This window comes from Podarcis cretensis, assembly GCF_951804945.1.
Source record: "Podarcis cretensis genome assembly, chromosome: Z".
NCBI classification, from domain to species: domain Eukaryota; kingdom Metazoa; phylum Chordata; class Lepidosauria; order Squamata; family Lacertidae; genus Podarcis; species Podarcis cretensis.
Window position 1 is genome coordinate 23,526,405 of NC_137184.1, and position 23,038 is coordinate 23,549,442.

Consider the following 23,038-nt stretch of genomic DNA (forward strand, 5'->3'; position numbering starts at 1 on the left):
GTAACCCTGGAGAGTTGCTGCCAGTTAGTGTCAAAAGTACTGAGGCAGATGGACAATGATCTGACTCTGTATAAGGTAGCTTCCTATGAAAGTAAAACTGGGCAGTGCTACTGCAGGCTCATCGTTAATGTTTATGCAGATATGCATCAAATAGTTCAAGGGCTTATTTGAATGTGCAGAATCAATGCAAGACAATCACTTCTGAATTGCATCATCGCCCAAATAAGGGGAAACCCATCAATCTTCAGATTCCTATGTGTACAGCTGAAATGTTAGGATATTAAGTATTTTCTCCCCACACCTGCATGAAGACAGGAAGTATTATGTGGCATTAACTATAAACTTATTTATTACATTTATATCCAGTCCTTCCTCTAAAGAGACCAGGGTGGTGTTCACAATAACACTATAACCCAGCCTTCCAACCTTGGGTTTCTAGGTGTTGTTGGACTATACATACCAGCATTTCTCACCATGGGCCATGCTGGCTTGGAATTTTGAGAGTTGATGTTCAACATCTGGAAACCCTTGTTTGGCTCTCCATGCTGGCTTTCTTTATTAACATGGTCTTGCTCAACCTGGTGCCCTCAAGAAGTTTTGGATACCAACTTCCATCATTCCTGACTATTGGCCAGATGGGAACTGGAGACTGAAACATCTGGAGGACACCAGGTTGGGGAAAGCTGCAATAACACAAGACGAATTAACTTCTTTTGTACTAAACAACTCTTCACAGTGCTGATGCTTCCCTCTAAGAGGTAGGCAATATGTTGCAGACTCCAACTTCCACTAGTCACAGTCAGCATGGCCAGTGACAGGGGATGATAGGAACTGTAGTCCACAGCATCTGGAGGGAAATACACAGACTACCCCAAAAGAAGACAGCCAGTCAGTGTGAAAGGGATGCTAGGAAATGGAAAAGAAGCACTAGCACCTCTTAGACTATGGCATATTCCCCATGTCTGAATGCCTCCCCCCCACTCCAGAGACTCATTTGGGCATTAATTATATTTAACAATTAAAAAGCTATTTGAAACAAAACTAAATCCCCTCCCCCAAACAGACTCTTTGGTTCCTATTGTAATAAGAATGTATTATTACTCCTCAGCAGGTAAGTGTAGTAAAGAAGTAACAGTTTACATGCAAATCTACTCTCTCTCTCTCTCATCTATTTTTTTTTTAATCATTAATGTGGATCTGGACAAAACAGCCTTCAAATGAAGGAGTCTCTTTCTTGTGCAAAGCAGGGCACATGTTCTATCACTATATACAGTGGTACCTCGGGTTAGGAACTTAATTTGTTCTGGAGGTCCGTTGTTAACCTGAAACTGTTCTTAACCTGAGGTACCACTTTAGCTAATGGGGCCTCCTGCTGCTGCCGTGCTGCCAGAGCACGATTTCTGTTCTTATCCTGAAGCAAAGTTCTTAACCCGAGGTACTATTTCTGGGTTAGCAGAGTCTGTAACCTGAAGCGTCTGTAACCCGAGGTACCACTGTATACAGCTATCATTTGGTAGCATATGGGTTTCTTTCATCCCCTCCTGCAACTTTCCATTACTGGGAAACTCTTGGCATTGTGAAACAATTTCATGTTCTAGAGAGCCACTTCTCCAGCATTGGGATTGTTCCAGCTTTCCGGAATCTGCTTGGATGTTGCAAAGGCAGCTGAAGACAAGTAGCATGTCTGTACTAGCACAAGCTGTTGCTTTAAATTAGGTTAATGGCTTCTGGGCAGGAGCTATTGAGGGTGTGACAACATCAAGGGAGGGGACCTCAATCTGGCAATGCAACAGAAATAAAACCATTCAACAGATTCCTGCATTGCAAGGGATTGGACTAGATGACCCTCAGGGTCCCTTCCAACTCTACATTTCTACGAATCTTTTCTCTGTAGCTTCTGACAACATAACTGGACCATTTCTATGGCAATTTTGCATGGCTCTGCTCAAATTAGAGCTTTAATCGCTTTGATTGGTAGATGAATGGATGACAATCTAGTAATTAGTGTGTGGTGGTAGTTTTAATTGGCAGGACCAAATTTTAATTGGTTGGACTGCAAGTAAAGAATAATTCCTAATTATTATTATCTAAAGTTATTTAACTATTAACTAAAGTTACTTGATTCTGGTGTACAAATGTAAAATAGGGTTGGGAAACCTGTGACCCTCCACTTGATGCTGGACCACTGACCATGTTGACTGGGAATTATGGGAGTTTGTTGTCCAATAAAAATGGGGCCACAAGTTCCCCATCTGTTCTTTAAAAGAAAACTAGGAAGAGCTTTAACGTAACAACAACAATGGTAAGTTTTGTTCATTACATTGTTCATTATCTTATTCTTCCTCCAATAATGCACCTCTTGTGAGGCAACATACATACATGTTTATTTAAATTTTATTACTGAGTTGAGTAGCTGCTTAAAAGGCAGATGATTCATTAGCAAAGAGTTATGTAACTGATTCCTTTCCAAGGTTTTCCTGCCCCGCACCTCTGGATTAAGGGGGAAATGTAGCTTTTGGGGCACAATATTGTTTCTGGGCATGACTGTCCCACTTTTCATTAAAGAGGTCTCCTCTAAGAAATCAAAAGGTTCATGGAAGATGTTCAGAAGTAATGCTCATAATTGCTTGCAGTATATCACAGAAGCACCCAGTCTCTGTTCCTCTAGGCATATGGATCCTGGCTAATACTGGCACCTGTGATCAACCTGAACAACAGATAAAAGCACCCATAGCTTTTAGGGATGATGCTAGGATGAACCCCAGTTGTAAATCTTCCTGAAAAGCATGCAACAAGATCTGGAAGGCTGCACCTGCTCTTATAAGTGAGTAGCCTAATTGCTTGCAATGTGCAAGTGCATTTCAGAGCACCTCAATGTTGTGACTTGATTAAAAAATAATATTTTGAATGTAGGATGCTGTCCTATGTTACAGTGACTCTACAGGGTCTTTAAGGTCTTTTTTGTCATGAGTGTCTGTGGGGCAGGGGGGCACCCCCAAACCCTAAATATATTTATTTCAGTGTACAAAACACATGCACATCCAGCTAGTCATGAGTTACTGATTTGTCCATGCCTCCTTTCAATTAGTAAGGTAAAGGGACCCCTGACCATTAGGTCCAGTTGTGTCCGACACTGGGGTTGCGGTGCTCATCTCGCTTTATTGGCCGAGGGAGCCAGCGTACAGCTTCCGGGTCATGTGGCCAGCATGACTAAGCCACTTCTGGCGAACCAGAGCAGCGCACGGAAACGCTGTTTACATTCCCGCCAGAGCGGTACCTATTTATCTACTTGCACTTTGGTGTGCTTTTGAACTGCTAGGTTGGCAGGAGCAGGGAGCGAGCAACGGGAGCTCACCCCATCGCGGGGATTCGAACCGCCGACCTTCAGATCGGCAAGTTCTAGGCTCTGTGGTTTAACCCACAGTGCCACCCAAGTCCCCTCCTTCCAATTAGCTTCGGTCAATTGTGTCAAGGGTGCTCCCTAGCCAAAGGAATGCACACAGCAAATAGTTAACTCTTTATTGTCAAAGCTAACACTTAAGAGTTGTTCCTATAGCTCTGAATACCCCCACGCAGCAGTCTAGCATCTAGACAGCTATTCACAGGTCTGCGCTGTATGGAGCAGTTGCTGCAACAGGGGCTGTGCGTCCTCCATCAGCTTATGTACCTCCCCCTGGCCTGACAGGCCATTTACCTGGGAATAAACCTGAATAAACTCAGCGAGTCTAACTTTTGAGTAGGCATGTATAGAACTGCACAATGAATCTAATACGCTTTATCATTTTGTTTTTTTAAAACAACAACAACAACAACAACAAACAACACAGGGTTATAGGCCTACTTTTCAGATCCAGGCATGAATAGCCCCAAGCAGTGCACCTGGTTTTAGTTCAGAGTGGGGAAAGTGAGACTCCATTATCATAGGTTTAAGAAATGCAGATTTTGGGCCAAACAACAGTTTGTGTTAAGCCAGTAATTAGCATTTCTGCACTTGTTTTTTCTTGCCTAACAGCAAGAGTGAGGGAGCCTGACTAGGGCCATGGCATGGAGAAAATAGATTTCACTATTTGCCCCCAACATGGTCCTAATTCAGATCAGCTTCACATCCATACCTCACCTCTCATCTGCCCCAGGAGAAAAGGTGCCATGCTGGAGTTAGATCTGGAGATGTGGAGGCTCTATGCACACTCTTAAAGGCTTGTGAGAGACTGCTAGAGACATGCACTAGTCTTGCCACACTTCAGAGGGTGGTGTAGTCAGGCATTTGCCCCTAAGTAGTGCTTCCTTTTTCTTTCTGTATAGAGCATCCAAGACAGAAGTGGGGAACCTTTCCTTCCAATCAAAGATTGCATTCCCTTTCTGGACAGCCTTCTAAAAGCCGCATGCCAGTGGTAGGTGGCCTTTGGAGTGAAAGTGGTCAGAGCAATGAATGTAAATTTTACTTCTGCACAGTATGCTAGTGTCTTCACACACCATTCTCTATTTTCCAACTGCACAAGCAAAAGGCATTGCCAGCATTCAAAGACACTTCTGAGCAAGGAGAATGTGAAGTAAGGCTGGTGTGGGGCATGACCTGTGGAAAGCGGGTATGGCTGAGAAGGGGGTGTGGTCTGGGGGGAGTCCCAAGGGCTGGACAGAAAGGTCTGGTGGGCCACATTTGGTCTCTTGGTCTGAGGTCTCCCATCCCCATCTAAGAGCATGGACATCATTAGGGGGTGGCTCAGAGTTCTGTGACCTTAGTCTTTTGCACTGAGCCTCCCTCCCTTTAATTTTTTTATTAGACTTATTATTATATTGTTATGAGTTTGGAGTTTTCCATTGATGTGACCTAGAAATAAAGCAGCAAACTGGAGAGAGGATATGAGCAATGTTTGAGAGCAATGTCTGATCTCTGTTTGAATCCAAAGCTGCAGTTATGCAGAAAATTGACTCTTTAGGGGTGTTAATGCTGTGTACCCCTCTATCATTGACTCAGGTTGTATATATGTGTAAATATATACCATATACAGTATAATAAAGGCACCACAGTCTCTGCTGTGCCTCTTTCCAAAAGGAAACATGAACCCTGGGGAAGTGCCTGAAACCCCTGGAATCTCACATCATTCTGAGATTGGGGTGGCATGCAAGAATATCATTATTACTTACTATTACTTATGATGATGGCGAGGGGAGCTGGGTACACTGCAAAGGCCCCATCCACCTGCCATCTTAATTTGCTAAAGACATCTAATACATATAAATTAGCATATGCAAGTTTGAGCCATGGGTCTATGCCCCAGTCCCAGGAACATCCCATCTAAGAGAAAGCATGAGACTATTCTTGGCTTCTTTGGAAAGCAAACAGCAACCTCAAATCCTGGGTGTTGATTTTCTTCAGACACCACCCAAGCTTCTAGGTCTTGAACAACACAGAGAACATAACATAACATAACATAACATAACATAACATAACATAACATAACATAACATAACATAACATAACATAACATAACATATAGAGCATCAGAGGACAGCTTCCTAGAGCAGATCCCAACACCAGGCTGGCAAATATATGCAGTGGTTTCCCAGCTGTGGTGGATAACACCACTGTATTGCCAAATCCTCAGGGGCATTCCAAAGCTTCTTTCACACTAGCTCACTTTGGCAGGCATCATCAACAATTTGGCCAAATCACTCATAAAAAGAACACAAGAGTAGAAGACCGAGGAAATGGCTTCTCATCACTCTCAAACCGTAAGAAATCAGGTACAGCATAATTCATGGAGAGAACAATGTAAGTAAAACATACATTAAAGGGCAGGGAACAAGCACTATCTATAGGCTTAGCGTATTGACAAGTCCTCTAGAAACCGGAACGTCTGTCAAAGACATTAACAAAAGACAGACATTCCTAAAGTCCAGAAGGATAACAGTCTTGCATTATTTATTTGAAACATTTTTTATACTGCCAGTCATGAAAGGATTTCAGGATGGTGTACACTGTACATACAACATCTGCCCATCATAATGCAACAAAACTATCACTATAACTGCCAATTACATGGAACACATATAACAACAAATTACGAAACTCATACTGATCAGTGTGTACAATATCTTATAATAAACATTTCAAAAATTATTTCAAAAGGTCTGGCCATATTCTTGTGTGCACTGAAGGAGGATTTATTTCTGTCATGTTCTGGTTTCTTTACAAAAACCATTGATGATTGCCAAGTATTATAAAATGAAAAGGGACTAGAATTTCCTCTGGCAGCTTTGAATCTGCTTATCAGTTTCTCAGCCAATGCTACTCACCATATTATTTGGATACAATATTTAAACCTTCCTCATGTTTCCGACACTTGGCAACTTCCATGCTCGCTGCTATTAACACAGAGGAGAGCAAATCATTGTTCAGTGATCCCTGAGGGTGGATAGCTCTTATGCCCAACAATGCTAGTTCAGGTGTCATATCTATTATCATTCCACACATTATTTACTTAACCGCCCCCCACAACCAAAAATATTTTTACAACCTCCCCAATGCCACCACATGTGGACATAGGTACCTAGAGTGTTACATCCCCTGCAGCAGGCTTGATTAACTTGGAAATTCTAGAGTGCTGTGCTGGTGTGTTGGACTACCTATGTAGTAGCTTCAGGGTGGATTTCCAAATCTTGGACGAGAATGATTTCAATGGTCTCTTGGTCCATAGCGCTTTCCAATTTTTGTTTGAGATTTGTATACCTAGGTTGGTTTCCCAGAGTACTCTGCCCCACCCCTAAAAATCTAAGTAACTAAAACAAATAACACTTCTCTTCTAATTCTCCTAGCCTCACTCTTTAGTTCCTCCCCTTTCTCTAACATGTCTCATGCCCACATTGCTTGATGATTTTTAAGCCAGCAGCAAGAGATGTCACAAGGATGGCACTGTTACCTTGGCGACTGGAGCTGGGTGGGGGTGATTAGCAAAAATCAGTCCTCCTGGCAAACTGGGAATATCCCCTCACCCACCCAAGTTTAGGATATTCCACCATTCTTCAGCAGAGCTTCTCTTCCTTTGAGAAAAATAAGTGGCTCACATATATCTAAACTAAGCTTTAATAATAAAGAAAACTGTAACAAAATAACATAATGAGACTCTCAGTGCTGGATTTACGTATAAGCTAAACAAGCTATAGCTTAGGGCTCCACTCCTTTGGGGTCCCCCCAAAAAATTAAAGGGAAAAAACCTGGATGTACATTTCCAAAATACAAGATAAAAAACAAATAAAATAAAACCTACATACAGCAACAGTGTTTTGTAGGTTCCTGTTTATTATCTGCAAATGGCTTTAGATACCTATTAGGTCCATAAATGACCATATAGCATATATTCAACACAAAAAACAGCGACAATTTGTTGTTGACAAAAGACAGTTGGACATATAAAGGGCCCCATTACCTTCAGTAGCTTAGGGCCTCATCAAACCTAAATCCAGCCCTGAATGAGAGAAACTAAATACAACAACATGAGGTAAGTCTGAGGCAAAAAGCAAGAAGAGGCAGTTGGTCCCTCTTAACTGACATTCTTAACGGAACACAGACTGAAGGGAGGGGCTGATTCCGGAGAAAAACACACAAGCCCCGCCCACCACATACCAAACACTCTACTGATCAAATTAGACCCCAGTGTTTTCCTTACGGCAACTCACCTACCTGGACCATTATCACTGATCCTCCAGAGTCTTGGGGTTTCTTCAAAAGGTTGAGGCACCTGCTGTTCTTACTTCATTAAACAACATTTCTAAAGGGAAACCATCCCAGCCTCCTTCTACGTACAGCAGAAAACTCATGCCTCCAATGTCTATGGGAAAGGTTTTAGCTCATTGGAAGAGCATCTGCTCTGCATGCAACAGGTACAACAGACCTGTGGGACAAATCAGCCACATACCGGTATACTGTAACCAGCATGCTTAGCTCTAGTAAGTGCATGGAGGGGTTAAGGCCATAGAGTAAGCTGTTTTCCCAGACTTAACTAGGTCATGCCCCCTCACCTAGGAAGGAAGGAAGGAAGGAAGGAAGGAAATCAAGTCCGTTTGTTTTTTGTCTCCCTTTTGTGCACTATGTAACTGACCAGGAAGGACATCTTTGCTGATCACTCCAAGTCCAGATGGTTGTGTGGCTTAAACAAGCCATCTTTGTGTTTCTATACAAATAAACTGGAAACACTTAGTCTACCATGTGAACTCCATGTGTAATAGAGGTCTGGATTTCAGTAGTGTGCCCATGAGGTCTGCAAGACTTCAGGAAATGACCAGGCCATCTCGCTGCTGCTTTATGTCCCTTCCAGCTCTACAATTTATAATTCTATTATCTTCACACACACACACACACACACACACACACACACACACACACACAACTTCCTCCACCAGTTGACCTCAGCAGATGCTGCTGACTGATAACCCTCCCCCATTTTTTGCTCACAACAATCCTGTAAGGTAGGTTAGGCTGCGAGTCTGTAATTGACTCAAGGTGACCATGTGAGCTTTATGGGGAAGCTGGGATTTGAACCTGATATCTGAGTGTGTTACCATGTGCATTGGGCAGACAAGGTGGGAGCAACCCAGAGCTCACACAATTATCCTTGGTATCAAAATTGGAATGCTAAAAGTATGTAACCTTGAAAACTACAAAGGCCCAAAACACTGCAACTTGATGCTTGTGTGCTTCAGTGTGTGGGGACTACAGAGTGGTATGTATTGGAGTTGTGCTTAGAAGTCTCGTTTTGTACTTTATCCAGATAAAGCAAAATTTATTCCACACCATCACCTCCGTGTCATTTTGCTGGTGGTGGCAGGGTGGGAGTGCCATTGTGTGGTTCGCCTCAGGTGCCAAAATGTCTTGAGCCAGCCCTGGAAGAAGGTTAGGGTAAGAACAAGGAGTTTAGGATGATGGCAGCTGGTGCTCAGGCTTCCTCCATAAGAAAATTCTTACTAGATCAGGCTAAAGGCACATGTAGTTCAGCAGTCTGTTCCCATAGTGGGCAACCCAATGCATTGGGGGTATGGCCACAGCAGGACGCATTCTGCTATATTCCATAGATTTTTATTGATCCTGAGTTGTCTGAAAACTTTGTGACCACTTTGGGAGATGGTACACTTGCAAAGCGTTAAGTCAGTGATTTCAGTAAGTATATACCCAAAATAATGGTCATGAAGGCCAGAGAGAGAGAAAGAGAGTGTCCTGGGCAAAGTTTTTCTCCAGCAGGAACTTCCAGGGAAAGCCTTGCATCCCCTTCCATGGGGTTGCCAGGCATTTCAGTGGTCAGATCAGCCACAGTGGGGACTGGTGGTGAGACTGGCAATCGTATCTCTCAGGAGTGCCTGGCTTTGAGAGGAAAAGTGCAAGGCAATGCACCTGCCATCTTACATTACCCACAGAATACCTCTGGGCCCAACGCTTGGCAATGCATGCCTCAGTAATGCTATGCTGGGGTCCAATAGTTGGAGAAGTTCAATTCTTGTAGGTTTGCTGTGTTTCAGAAAATGTGAATAAGGTGGGTTCACCTTTAAATGCAAACAACTGGGTTTCTCCTCCATCCCTAATCTTTGACTGGGTATGTTATTTCAATAGCAACCCTGCTCCTCCAGGGAGCATTTTGACACCACACACAGAAACAAATGCCCCCAGTACTCGGTCAAGGTCCATCCAGTTCACCTTAGCAGTTTAATATCAGGATTTGATTTACATGACAGGCTTTGAAATCATGGCCTGGAAGGGAAAGGGTCCATCTCCTGTTTCCAATTTATTTTATATGGGGTGGGAGGAGTAGAAGAGCAAGGGGAAGTCCAAGCAGGAGGAAATATATAAAAAGCTGGTGCCTAGGAGACAACAACCTCTGTTCCCTTTCCGTTCTGTGTGGACTCGGCGTCTCCCGTTCCCTAAGGTATTATCAAAGGAAGCACTTCAGTCAAGAGAAATAGACAGTACTGCCTCCTTCAACAGCCACTTTCTCTGGTATTTGATGTGAGATTTCTCTCAGAAATAAATAGAACCCAGCTCCCCTTTGCTCCATTCTCTTCCAGTGAGCTGGCCTGTCGCCTTTGATGTCACTAGGCAAAGACGAGCCTCAGACTAAATGGCGCCCCAGACAAGAAGCATATTCAGGCTCCCCTGCCTGTTTTTTCAATATTTGAATGCTTCCTACCCCCTTGCATTTATAGCCCGATTCAAAATGCAGCTTTTACATACATTAATCACCCCACTGTATGATACATTTTGATGCATGGATCTGATCACTATTGCTTGAATCCAAAGGACAGCTCAGGAGGCCTTTATTTATTTCATAAAATTTATACACTGCTTGATTGTAAAGCAAAAAAAAAAAAAAAAAAAACCCACAAAAAAACCACACACACTCAAAGTGGTTTACAAAGTGGCATGTCATGGAACAAGTCAGAAGTAAGAACCAAAGGATGAAGAACAAAGGGCTGCATCAGAGCTCATAAAAAACTTGTTCCTCAAGCAAATCCTAATCAGAACAGCTGGCCCTTTTAACTCCTTCCTGCCAAGGATTCAATAGTCAGCATGGATGGGCAAAATCAGTCTAGGGCAGAAGAAGGGAACCCTTTTCAATCCAAGAACTACATTCCTTCTGGGGCAACCTTCCATGCCCACCATGGCATGCCAGTGGTGGGTGGGTGGACCCACCAATAAAAGGGGGCAGTGCAACAAATGCAATTTTTACCTTTTTTACAGTAGGCTAAGTTCTACACACATTTACAGATCCCTCTTGTTTTCCATGCACACAATTAAGAGGCATTATTGGAGGTCAGGGACACATTCAAGGCACTTGGAATGTGCAGCAGGGCTAGTGAGCAGCGTAGGCTGGGAACAGGGCTGTGTGTGAGGACTAGGGAAAGTTCCAAGGGCCAGACAGAAAGGCATTGTGGGCTGCATTTGGGCCCCAGCTTTGAGGCTCCTCCCACCTCTTGTCTAGGGCCTGAAGGACCTTCACTGAGAAGGCACCTTTTGAAGTTCATTGTTTCATCCCATGGGGCCACTGCAGAAGGATGCAGCAATTCTCGATTGCCTGTGAAAGATAGAGATGGGGGAGAATTTCAGTTCAGTTCACATTATAATAAAAACATGCCCTCAAATGATATACTAATGGAATATAGCTGCCTTTCAAATTTCTCATGACTTAATTTTGCAGTGCAATTCTCATAGCAAAAAAGTATAAATGTGTATATCAGAGGACAGTATTGCAAAACATTAGTGAAGAAAACATGCATTATATATGGAGAAATTTCTTGCAAAAGCATGAATATCAGAACAGAAGAAATGTGCACTTAAGAGATAGCAAACCCATGGACAGCCAGTTAAAAGCAGCCCACCTGATCCTTTTCCCTAAAGAATTACTCCTTTGCCTGTAACAGCGTCTGGACACATAGAAATTAAGTAGGTGCAGAACCAGAACCACATACATCTTTCGTTTTATCACCATTGCTCTGGCAAAAGTTTTCTCTGCTTGTTTTTTTAAAAAATATACTTTCCCTTTTGGGGCCAAATAGAGAAAATATCTAAAGACGGGGCAAAAATGTCCAAGTACAATGTACCTCTGAGGTGAAGTGCAATAAGCTCAGTAGTGGTATAGCACCTGCTCTGCATGCAATAGGTTCCAGGTTCCATCTCCACCATTTTCAGGTAGAGAATGTCCTCCTTCTGAGATCCTAGAGCATGGGTAGGCAAACTAAGGCCCAGGGGCCGGATCCGGCCCAATCGCCTTCTCAATCCAGCCCATGGACGGTCTGGGAATCAGTGTGTTCTTACATGAGTAGAATGTGTCCTTTTATTTAAAATGCATCTCTGGGTTATTTGTGGGGCATAGGAAACCCCCCCCAAATATATATATATATAGTCTGGCCCCCCACAAGGTCTGAGAGACAGTGGACCAGCCCCCTGCTGAAAAAGTTTGCTGACCCCTGCCCTAGAGAGCTACTGCCAGTGTCAGCAATACTGAGCTAAGATGGACTAACTCAGTATACTATATGTGCCTAAATTCCACACATAGAAGCTAACAGGGTAGTTTACAGAATTCTTCCTAAGGAGTAAAGGGTCTCTGCAGATGTCATTTTTATTGTGCATTCATGATGGACACAAGGCACAGCTGTCAACGTTTCCCTTTTCTTAAGGGAAATTCCCTTATTCCGAATAGGATTCCTCGCAAGAAAAGGGAAAAGTTGACAGCTATGACACCAGGAGGTTATACACAATCCTGCTTTTCAATACTGTTTGCAGCTGCAAAAGTGTCAGGGTAGACATATCCCGTAGCTTTCCACTGGCATCCTGTAACTTTTTATATCACAAATGTTCGGGGGGGGGTGTTGAGGGGTCCTATTTTTGTTGTGCTGCAGTGCAAGAGTGCCCTCTAGGTAGCAATAATGTGGTAACAGTAGGGAAGCATCGTAGAAAAATTAATAAAGCGGAATGAGGTGCTGATAGCCTAGTATAAATCCACCACTAATGCATTATTAACATCAGAAGAAACCCACAAAATAACCATCAACCTGGAGTGGCCCTAAGTGAGTGGCCCTGCGCTCATCTGCAAGGGGCATATGTCAAGGCATTGTTTTTCTTGTAAAAGAAAGAAAAAAGCATCCTGTGTTTCTGTTACTTGTTTTGTCAGCCTCTGGAGGCACTAGAGTCCTCTTGCAGCAAGTCACCTTATCAGATATGTGGCTATATTATTTCTATCCTCCGGGGGTCAGGTATAGAAGATAGTTAATTTCAGGTGTGTTCATTGGTTTTTGTTTGTGTGTGGGCAGAATTCGTGTAGGCAACAGCCTAATTAATCTCCAACCTAAATTAGATTACGATAGAAGTTATGTGTAATGGTTGTCAATTGACCAGAAAATGCACCCTGGGCTGCTCCTATGCCTTTAACAGCAGCTTCATTTGCAGGAATCAGCAGGTGAAGTTTGATGCAGGGTCCTAAGAATTAGGCTCACCTGCTAATGTTGGCAGTGAGTTTTTGCTGTTCAAACACAAAAGCAAAATAACATAACTAAGCCCGATACAATTATTATGATAGAAACATCTGATTGTCCAGTAACCTAACATCTTCATCGCACATAACCATTTAAAGTAAACTGCACCAGCTGCAGTATGGACACTTCCAGACGGTCGTTCTCTTGAGGTGGGATTCAGTCATATAGCAACAACTTCAGGTTGCACAATTATAGTTGATGGGGAGGTCTTGGCAATAATTACCCTGCTTCCTTCAAAAGATCAGGCTTTTGTGATAAGGAAAATGATGAGGAAACACTGCAAAATGTGGGATAATACTTGTTTTGATAGCATCATCTAACCTTTTCGCAAACCAGAATGAATCATCATTAAATATCCAGTGTCCTCTAATCTCCCAATAAACAGATCAGAACGAATGCTCAATAAGCAGGCTAATCAAGTAGCACCCTGGGTAGAATGGCAAGGGTCAGACACTACTTGGTGTTTCAGTGCCCATGGGGATATTTTTACATGAGCGCATAAATGCACTTTCAACAACACTCAGATAATTTTTTTAGATTTTTAATTTTAGTTTATATTGTTTATCAGCCACATAGCAGCCTCTACCAACCTGGTGCCATCTAGATGTTTTGAATGACAACTTCCACCAACCCCTCTGACATCCTGCACAGCGAACAATGCATGTTGGGAGGACAGCATGCCACTCTAACAGCATGGGGTGGTTATCATGAGGAAAGAAACTCTGTCAGATGCCTAGCTACGAAGATGCAAGGGTTTTATGTGGCTTGATAACATACTGGACATCAGAGCTGATCTCGCAAGATAGTTATTAAATTATGTATCATTGCATTATCAGTCGGTTTTCTTGTGGCTGCATTCTGCACTAGCTGCTGTTTCTGGGCAATTTTCAAAGGCAACCCTACACAGAAGGCATTACAGTAATCTTTATAGGAGGTAAATCAAGCGCAGGGCAGTAGCAAGCAGAGGCATACCTAGGCACCCTTGCAACCTTGGCAAAGAGCTGCATTGGCACCCCACGTCCCTTGATCACTGCTGGCTCTCCTATCTTTCTTTTCTCTCTAAGCCCTGCTGGGTGTTTTGCTCACACTTCTAATAGGGCCGCTGGCCAATGCCAGCAGTCAGATTTCTCCATCAAGGCACCCAGAGGAGCCTGTGTGCCTTGGCAGCTGCCCAGAGCAGCGGAGGTTCAGCCTAGGGAGCATGGGGGGGGGGCTCATAGCCACTTCAAGCCAGACTGGAAAGGCACAATTTTTTGTGTGCCTCTGGGCCTGTTGGTCCCTTGGCTGGGGGCCATCATGGCCAACTCCTAGATTACACCCCTGGTAGCAAGGCTGTCTACCAGAAGTAACATAGGAGACATATTTTGTACACACACATATATAATTTTTATATATAAGTATATATATTATTAAATTTTCTGTTTTATAATTTAAAATACTTGTTTTAAGTGACTTCCCCTCTTCTCTTTTCATAGTTCATTTTATATATCATAAATACCTGCATATTTTACAAAAACTATACCATTCAGTATTCCATTATTGCATAAGAAGGGGGATAATAGGCTGTGAAGTTTCCAGTTGACCATTGGTGCTCAGATAGCAGACTGAGTGGCACACCTGTTACCTGGGCAGTCTTCCCCACTATGGTGCAATGTGACATGTTGCAGGACTATATCTCCCATCATCCCTGACCATTGGTCATGCTCACCGGGGCTGATGGGAGTAGGAGTCCAACACCATCTCAAAGGGAGGGCACCCTGTTGACGGCACCCTGTTGACTGCACCCTACAGTCATGTCATACACTTCTGTCTTTGTGACCACACTAGAAGAGTCCCTGGTAAACGCAGGTAACAGGTACTGTGTGGTAGGGGTAGAACTGAAGCAGTGATGGGGCAAGGGCAGATGTTGGCTGTTGTTACAAGCACCCAAGAGTTCCTGTTTCCATCTCTAGTGTGGCGAAGAATGGTGGAATCTCTACAAAACATGGCTGTTCAAGAACAGCTGGTGGTTGTATTTCACAAGGAAATTGCTGCTTTGAAATCCACTCCTGAAAAGCCTGGGGTCCCAAGTGTGCCAGTGTTAGAGGAGAAGTGGAGCACAGAGGTGGAGGCTGGCAATGGGCTGCAGGAAATACAGTGGTACCTCAGGTTAAGTACTTAATTCGTTCCAGAGGTCTGTTCTTAACCTGAAACAGTTCTTAACCTGAAGCACCACTTTAGCTAATGGGGCCTCCTGCCGCCGCCGCGCTGCCGGAGCATGATTTCTGTTCTCATCCTGAAGCAAAGTTCTTAACCTGAAGCACTATTTCTGGGTTATCGGAGACTGTAACCTGAAGTGTATGTAACCTGAGGTACCACTGTATAAGGTGAGGTTTGATCAGGGAGGAGTTGAAGCTCATCGGAGAAGCATATGCTCTGCATACAGAAGGTACCAAATTTGATCCATAAGGGCATCTCTAAGCAGTGCTGGGAATGTCCTCCATCTGAGAACCACTGCTTGTACTGAGCTTAATGGACAAATGGTCTGATCCAGTAACTTCCTATGTGCCAAAGCACAAACAGAAGACAGAGTTGAAGAGTGTAGCTGAGGCATTTGGACCAGGCCCAACAATTTCACAAAGAGGCTGAACAATTGACCTTTCCCTATGATTCCCCCTCCCCTAAAAATATCTTTGTTACAGGATGCAAACTAATTGGCTGTGCTCAGCTAGTGGGGGAGGGGGAGAGGCTCGTTGCTTTCTGACTCATCCACTCAGACAACAATGGACAGGAGAAAGTTCACAGTGTCGTCATTGGGTTCTGCTTTCTTGACCACAGCTGAACTCTGGCACAATGAGGGCACAATGTATTGCCTGGATGAGAACTCTGGGTTTGAAATATTCTGGTACCAGGAGGGGCCAGAGGGAGCGGCTGGTGTTGCTGCTCAGAGGTGTCATAGAACAAGGACAAAGTGCTGTTAGAATGCTCTAATCTCCTCTCCTGAGGCACTTTTCGCCAATTCTCTGTGTGCCAAATAAATCTCCTGAGGCACTTTTCGCCAATTCTCTGTGTGCCAAATAAATAAGCTTTTCTTAGAGAAAATCCCACTAAATATGATCTGCAGAGGAAGAGGTATGATACACCAGTGTTTCCCAACCTTGTTTCCTTCCTGTGCACCCCCCCAGCATAGCCAAGGGGGGGACAGGTGGCAGCTGCCCTCCAAAATAAGTAAAAATCAATACAAATCTGAGGTTCTGACCCCCCTTAACAAAAGCTTACCCCCCAAAAAATCCTGGCTACACCCATAGCCCCCCTCCTACTGGTAGAAAGGTAGCTATTTAAATGTTTTGTTTGTAAATGGAACATGTTTTATTTATAATTTATACAATTTATACAAAATTCAATTACATAAAATGATAGGAACATATTGAAATATTGTTGAAGCAGAAGAACATAGAATCACAGAGCTGGAAGGGACCCAAAGGGTCATCTAGTCCAACCCCTTGCAATGTAGGAAACTCAGCTAAAGCATCCATGACAGACGATCATCCAACCTCTGCTTAAAAACCTTTTAGTCCAGAACCAAGGGAGATTCATCTTCCGTGTATTATAAAAAGTAAACACTTATTTGACCCCAGTTGTTTGATATAGAGGGGTAAACCTACAGATACAGTCCAAAAGGTGAACAGTGAGTTCTGTATGTATGGGTTAATTTTAAAAAGCAAGTGGTCCTCACTGACCAGGTGCAAAAAGATCTTGTCATCCTGAGGAGCCCTGGCTGCCTAGATAAAACACTACAGCCCCCCACACCCTTACCTGGGAGTAAGGCCCACTGAACTCAGTGCGGCTTTCTTCTGAGTAGACACTTGGTTATTTACTAGATGCAAGTCAGCAGCACCAGACGACCCCGCTCGGCTAGGCCTGGAGAGGATTTCACCCTGAGCCTTGCAGAGCCGGATCGATGCTGGCAACGGGCTCTGCCCCTTGGCAACATCCAAAGGCCCTGATCCACTAGGCGCTGGGATGAATTGCACCCTGCACCTTGCAGAGTCAGTCCCAGGCTGCCACTGGGCCCAGCACTGGCGGCAACAACAAGCAGTCTGACTTGCCCAGCCCTACCCATTGCCACCCCACCACCACACTTACTTGACCTTGGGGTTCTGGTCAAAATAGAGGCCTCAGAGATCACCCTCTCCCACCGGAAACAAACCAGGACTGCTCCAAGAAAACACACATGGCAAAAAGGAGCATTAGGCCCTGGTGGGCTGCCCCCTTATCCACTCGTGATTAGCCTAGCAGATAGCCACCCAATCAGGATTATTTAACTTCTCACTTCCCTTTGTGGTCCCCTAGCCTCACGATTTTCACCTGTGTCCCCCTTGGAATATCCGGGGGGTGGGGGCCAGGGGGGGGCCATATGGCCCCCAATTGTGAAACGCTGGGATACACAAGCATACATAGGGTTGCTATATTTCAAGAAGTGAAAATCAGGACAAAGTTGCCCAACATTGTTGCACATTTTTGGCAAAACCACAAAAAATGAAGTTTTTGAGCCATTTTAAATGGAAATCGCCAAAAGCGACACTGCCAACAAGGGCTGACATACGTCCGGATTTTCCTGGACATTTTTAGCAATTTCTGCCCAGACACTCCCTCTGACTGCAGTATTCCAGCTATGTCTGGGAAATTCTGGACATATGGCAACCCAAAGCATGCACAGCTAAGGGTTTAACTGCCTGTTGTGAGTCTGGGCAGATGTGTCTTGATGATACCTATTGCCCCTTCCAAACCTGCAATCCTGTATCAGTGGCAGTAGAATCTGTAAGCAGGAACCTGTTAGATCAGTTTCTTTGTCAAGGTGTCTTCACCACTCAGTTAAGTACCTGTCATCCACATCTTAAAAAGTGAGCTTTGTTGCCATAGAGACAAAAGGGTGAGGGCGGACATTTGCCGCCTCAAACTGAATGCCTTTTGGGGACCGAAAGGCCTAGAAGTGTAAGTGTATGAGAAAGAGTTTTGGCTGACGCTGGGAGGTGGAGACACATGATTGTTCTGTGCTGGACAAAAGACAGTGAGCTTGGGGCTTCCAGGGAAACCTAATGGGGAAGAAAGAACTTTTGCAGTGTTAATGCTGTGAGCCACTCTATCCTATGCTCATGTTGCATATATCTGTAAAAACAACAACAACAAGTATCCTGAAGACACCACCAGAGAGCACAGAAGCCTGCCTAGAGCAAGGAGGTTCACACCCCACAACGGAACAGCCAAGAGCATGATCCTGGGCACTGGTCTGGTTGTGAGGTGGGCCTCCCTTCTGTGTGCAATGGTTTGCGTACACATAGCAGTCAAAGTTTCCCTTTTTTAAAAAGGGAAACTTCCTTATTCTGAATAGGATTCCTCGCAAGAAAGGGGAAATGTTGACAGCTATGTGCGTACATGTGTATGACAAAGATCTGTGGAGCAAACTGCCCAGATACCATTGGTAGATGGGAAAGCTGTCACTGTACCTGAGCATCACAAGATGCAAATAGAACAGATTGGAGTCTATAAAACACTATCAACAAATCAGTTGAGACTCCTGCATTGAAGGGGGTTGAACTAGATGACCCTTGGAGTCCCCTCTACAAATCTACAATTCTCTGATTATATGACTGCTGCAGTGAAGGGTGGTATACAGATACCTTAATAAATCAATAAATACTTTCCCCCTCATCCAGCCCTGTTTTGTGTAACATATAGCCTGTTGCAGCGTACCTGAGAACTAAAAATTGTGCACTCTTTGTGATATTTTGGTTGATCCGAATAAATTTACTGTTCAATTGTTTATTCTGAAGTGTCCCGCCTGCTCCCCGATTATGGACCAATATGTTTTTGCTTTTTGATTTTATTTGCCCCTTATTTAACAATAGCTAAGAAGGGACAGAAATGTAACGTTGCCACTAGGGGCCGCCCTAACACCAAGCAGAAATTGGAATTTTGTGAAATGAAAGCTTCCCCTTAACGTATTTACCTTTGGGGTTCATAAGTCGGACTAATTTCAGTTTTTAAAAATAAAGTATTGGCATTACCAGAGATTTAACTTGGGATCTTTTGAATACAAAGCATATGCCTGATTTCACAGTAGATACCACAAATTAACCATGTGCTGTGTGTGTGTGGGGGGGGGGGATACTTCCTTTTGTCTGTCCTGAATTTCCCACTGTTTTGCTTCATTGGATGATTCCTGAGTTTTAAGGCTTCTTCAGACAACCTGCTTATTAAGCATTCATCCTGATTTGTGTACACAGAATGTCAGACCATATCCTGTCTTTATCCAGAGCATTTTATTGGATTGTTTGCAGAGTAGTTATACGACAATGAGCAGCCATCCTGATTTGCTTGCAAGGTGTGTGTGCATGTCTTCCTGTTAATCAATCATTCATCCCATAATTTTTCAGTGCATTTCCCCAACTTGCTCACCTGCTTTCAGCCCATAATTACTGGCTCTGCAGCTACAACCAACTTTATAAAGTCACCAATCTGGATTATGGGAAAGGGGAGCAATTACCCCCTTACCCCCCTAAAGATGTCAATCTTCATTCTACTTTTCCCGCTCGCAAGGCTATCTGAATGCCTAGCAACCAACATGTCTTGCATTGGGCATTGACTGCTAAATGTAGTAGGCCTGAAGGGGGACGAAGACGAATTTTGGTGTTAGCCACAACCAACACATTTCCTGTCAAAAAAGTCAACCAAGTTGGAATGTAAGTCTTGGGTAATTGGGAATACATTCTCCAAGGTTTAGGAGATTAATGAATTCTGCATATTGTGCAAAGACCCATCCAACTTTAGGTCACATTTTCATTCTTACCCTTCGGAGGATATTCTCCAATAGCCTCAGGGGTGCCTCTGACCGTGTCTAGATAGGATCTTCATTACCACCAAAGAATTTAAGCTTGCCCCCAAATATTTCCATTCTCATACCAAAAATGTCATCCAGAATAGTTTGCACATCCTATGCCCATCCTGCAAATGTGTGCGCGCGTGTGTGCATGCATGCACATGCCTCCATTATTATTATTTAAATCTGAAGCACAAAAGAGACTGTTGCCCTAGATGTGCACTAAAAATAAAGAGATTAAAAATAAACCCAGAGAATGCTGTGCATTTTAATTCCTCATGAAAGCCATTGAGGGTTTTGGGGGGTTTTTTACTGTCATCCTCTAGAGGCAGCAAGGAACAAACAGCTTTCAACAGAAAGGAGTATCAGATGCTGGCAGATAGTGTTGCTATGGCAATTTCAATTTTGCACCTCTGTGGTTTGATGTAAAGGTTTATGAAGGGCATCTCCTGGAAGAGTTATCACCAATATGGCTAGTGCTGCAGGTATCACCACAAACAGGTTAAAAAACTTCAGTGCATTAATTCTGCCCATCACGTATAAGGAGATTTTCCTCAAAAGACTTTGCAATGTATACTTACTCAGAAATCCTACTGAATTCACTAAAAGTGCTCCTTAGAGAAATTGCAAGGAACTATATATTGTATTGCTGCTGGAGTGTATGCTAGAGAACTTGAAATCAAGAGAGCTGACATAATTATGGCTGCTACAAACATGCAAATGTTGCAGGGTGTGCGTTCTGTTCTGTTATTGTCTGTGGACCAAACTACATGTGATGTTAAACACATGTTAAAATAACCATGCTCAATTGGCCACTTTCATTTTTGAGAAGAAACAGCTGCAAGGCCTCATTCTGGTACTTCCTCCCAATTGGTACAACCATGCCACGTTTTTACTGAAAATAACTTCCTGTTGGACAGCTCCCCCACCCCACACCCCACACCCATGTTCTGTGGCAATAACAAACAACTAAGGGGTAATTTTTAGCAGAAAATTGATGTGGGCTGATTCCAACCAGGAACACATTCCAGATCGGGGCCCGGATTGCTTTGTCTCCAAAATAAAAGCGGACAAGTTAAGCGTGCCTTTTTAAATGTGACTAACACAACATGTGATTTGGTTGTCGTCCCCCCTGTCCCTGTCTCTGTGCCTCTGTAACTGAATATCTATAACTTGGAGGTGGGGAATGGAACAGCTTACACTAATCTATTGGGGGGACTGTTGTCATTTAGAATCAAAGAATTGTAGAGTTGGAAGGGATCCAATGGGGAATCAGGTCCGACCCCTTGCAATGCTGAAATCACAGCAAAAGGTGATGTTTTTACATGTCACTGGACTTACTAGCCTAAGTGGGCAAGCTGAGCAAAGGAGAGGTGGGACAATAATACCACAAGGAATTTGGGTGATATTTAGAGGTCTTAGGATCAGGAGATGTGAGTAGGTGGTGGGCCTGATCTACAATCCTGCTGTGTTTGTGAACAGAGCAATGCAGTAGTGCAGTGGCAAATCCTGAACTGCAGTAGCTCTTCCTGGCAACCGCTACTGCCACACCCCTATAGCTATGCCTAGTGGAGGTTGGCCCATTTGGGCAACCTCAGACGGCCCTTAACCAGCTCCCACTTGTCTTCTTTCTTACAACCAATCCAGGAGGATGTCTCTGCCTGTTGCTCCACCTACCATTGGTCTCCCTGCCCTCCACCCATCCAGTCCCAATGGGAACCAACTACCACTGGCTACTCCCCTTCAAAGACTATGGAGCAAAAGTGAGTTTTTCACCAGTGCTTGGAATTATGGCTACAACACCACGCCAGGCTTTTCCCCTCTCACCTCCTCTTACACTTTGCTTAACATCCAGTGTGATGAAGAGTTCTGGTGGACTCAGATGTTTGCTTGCTATTCTGTGACATTTTGCTTCAGCATCCTTTGGGGTTTTCAAAATAAAACGGAGTTTAGTCTTTAGCAAAGCATGAGAATGGGTCCCTTCAAACTCTACAATTCCATGATTCTATTAATGCCACCTGACTTGCTTCTTCTTAGTTTATTTTGGTCCACTTCTTTCTGATAAAAGTTAACTAGTTAGTCTGTTTCACATGTTAACTAGTTAACTAGTTAGTCTGTTTCTGCATGGGGACTTTATTTATTATGCTTCAAACTCAAAGGTGCAAAATTCGCTGCCTATACCATACAAGGAAATTTAGCATTCATAATATTTTTGTTTTCTTTTGTAGAAATTGTTTCTTACCTAACATATCTAATTCTATTATTGTTAATTAAATTTATTGGTCACATTTTTTTTTTTTGCCATGGCAACTTAAAGTTACTTAAAGTATTTTAAAGCAGAAAACCATACTCGTACATGCATTAAAACCAGCATAAAAATATTTATGTCCTGCTCTGTTTCTTTTTTGTTATTAAAAGATCAATAAATATGAAAAAAGAAAGAGCAAGAGAGGAGGAGGAGGGGGGCAGAGAGAGTAGGGGGGCAGTCCCGTCCCCCCCGTTGTTGGCTTTAACCCTGCCCATCATTTGCATGAAACCTGCACTATGTAGACCCTCCTACCTGGTCATACCAGGAACTGCTCAAGTCTGTTCTCCAGCATTGTGCTTTTCATTTCTGTTCTGTGCTACAAGAAACTCCCCACTGCGCAGTTTGCATTAAAGTTTTCTTGTCTATGCATCCTTTGTTTGATCACCTCTTTGTGATACATTTCATAACACCTTGCAGATTGCCTCTGAAGAAATGCAACCTCCCACCCCAAACAGGAGAAAAGGTTCTCCACACCTTTTTACTGCATCAGTTGACCTTTTTTTGGAAAGGCTTTTGTTGTCGTTTTTAACTCTTACACCCCACCCTAAAGCTCTGGTGAATTCATTTGGGTCGACCTTAGAAAAGGACTTAATATTTATAAGAAAATTGGATAAGTAAAATTTGGCCAAGTAATAAGAATTAATTTTAAAAATAACAATAATATGTTAAAGAAGAGAGATAAGAACCTGCTGAGCTAATTATTGGATTTGGGATGTATGAAGGGGGGGTGGGGGGAAGTCAGGGAGTGGGGTTAAGAAAGTAAGGTTATGAAATTATACATGTTTTGTTTTTGTTTTGATCTGTGTGTTTTTTTAAAAATGTGAAAACCCAATAAAAATTACTTTAAAAATAAA

At 43.3% G+C, this 23,038-nt stretch overlaps 2 protein-coding genes across 2 annotated transcripts in view; one reads left to right on the forward strand and one right to left on the reverse strand.

The window, feature by feature from the left end:
* Positions 1-7,519, reverse strand: part of ARHGEF9 (Cdc42 guanine nucleotide exchange factor 9) — a 289,965-nt gene extending 282,446 nt beyond the window's left edge. The window contains exon 1 of the mRNA XM_079961599.1: positions 7,428-7,519. The gene's annotated coding sequence lies outside the window, so the exon portion shown is untranslated. The remainder of the gene's footprint in view (positions 1-7,427) is intronic.
* LOC307207675 (uncharacterized protein C8orf48) overlaps positions 3,331-23,038 on the forward strand; it is a 391,608-nt gene continuing 371,900 nt past the window's right edge. The window contains exon 1 of the mRNA XM_079961769.1: positions 3,331-3,340. The gene's annotated coding sequence lies outside the window, so the exon portion shown is untranslated. The remainder of the gene's footprint in view (positions 3,341-23,038) is intronic.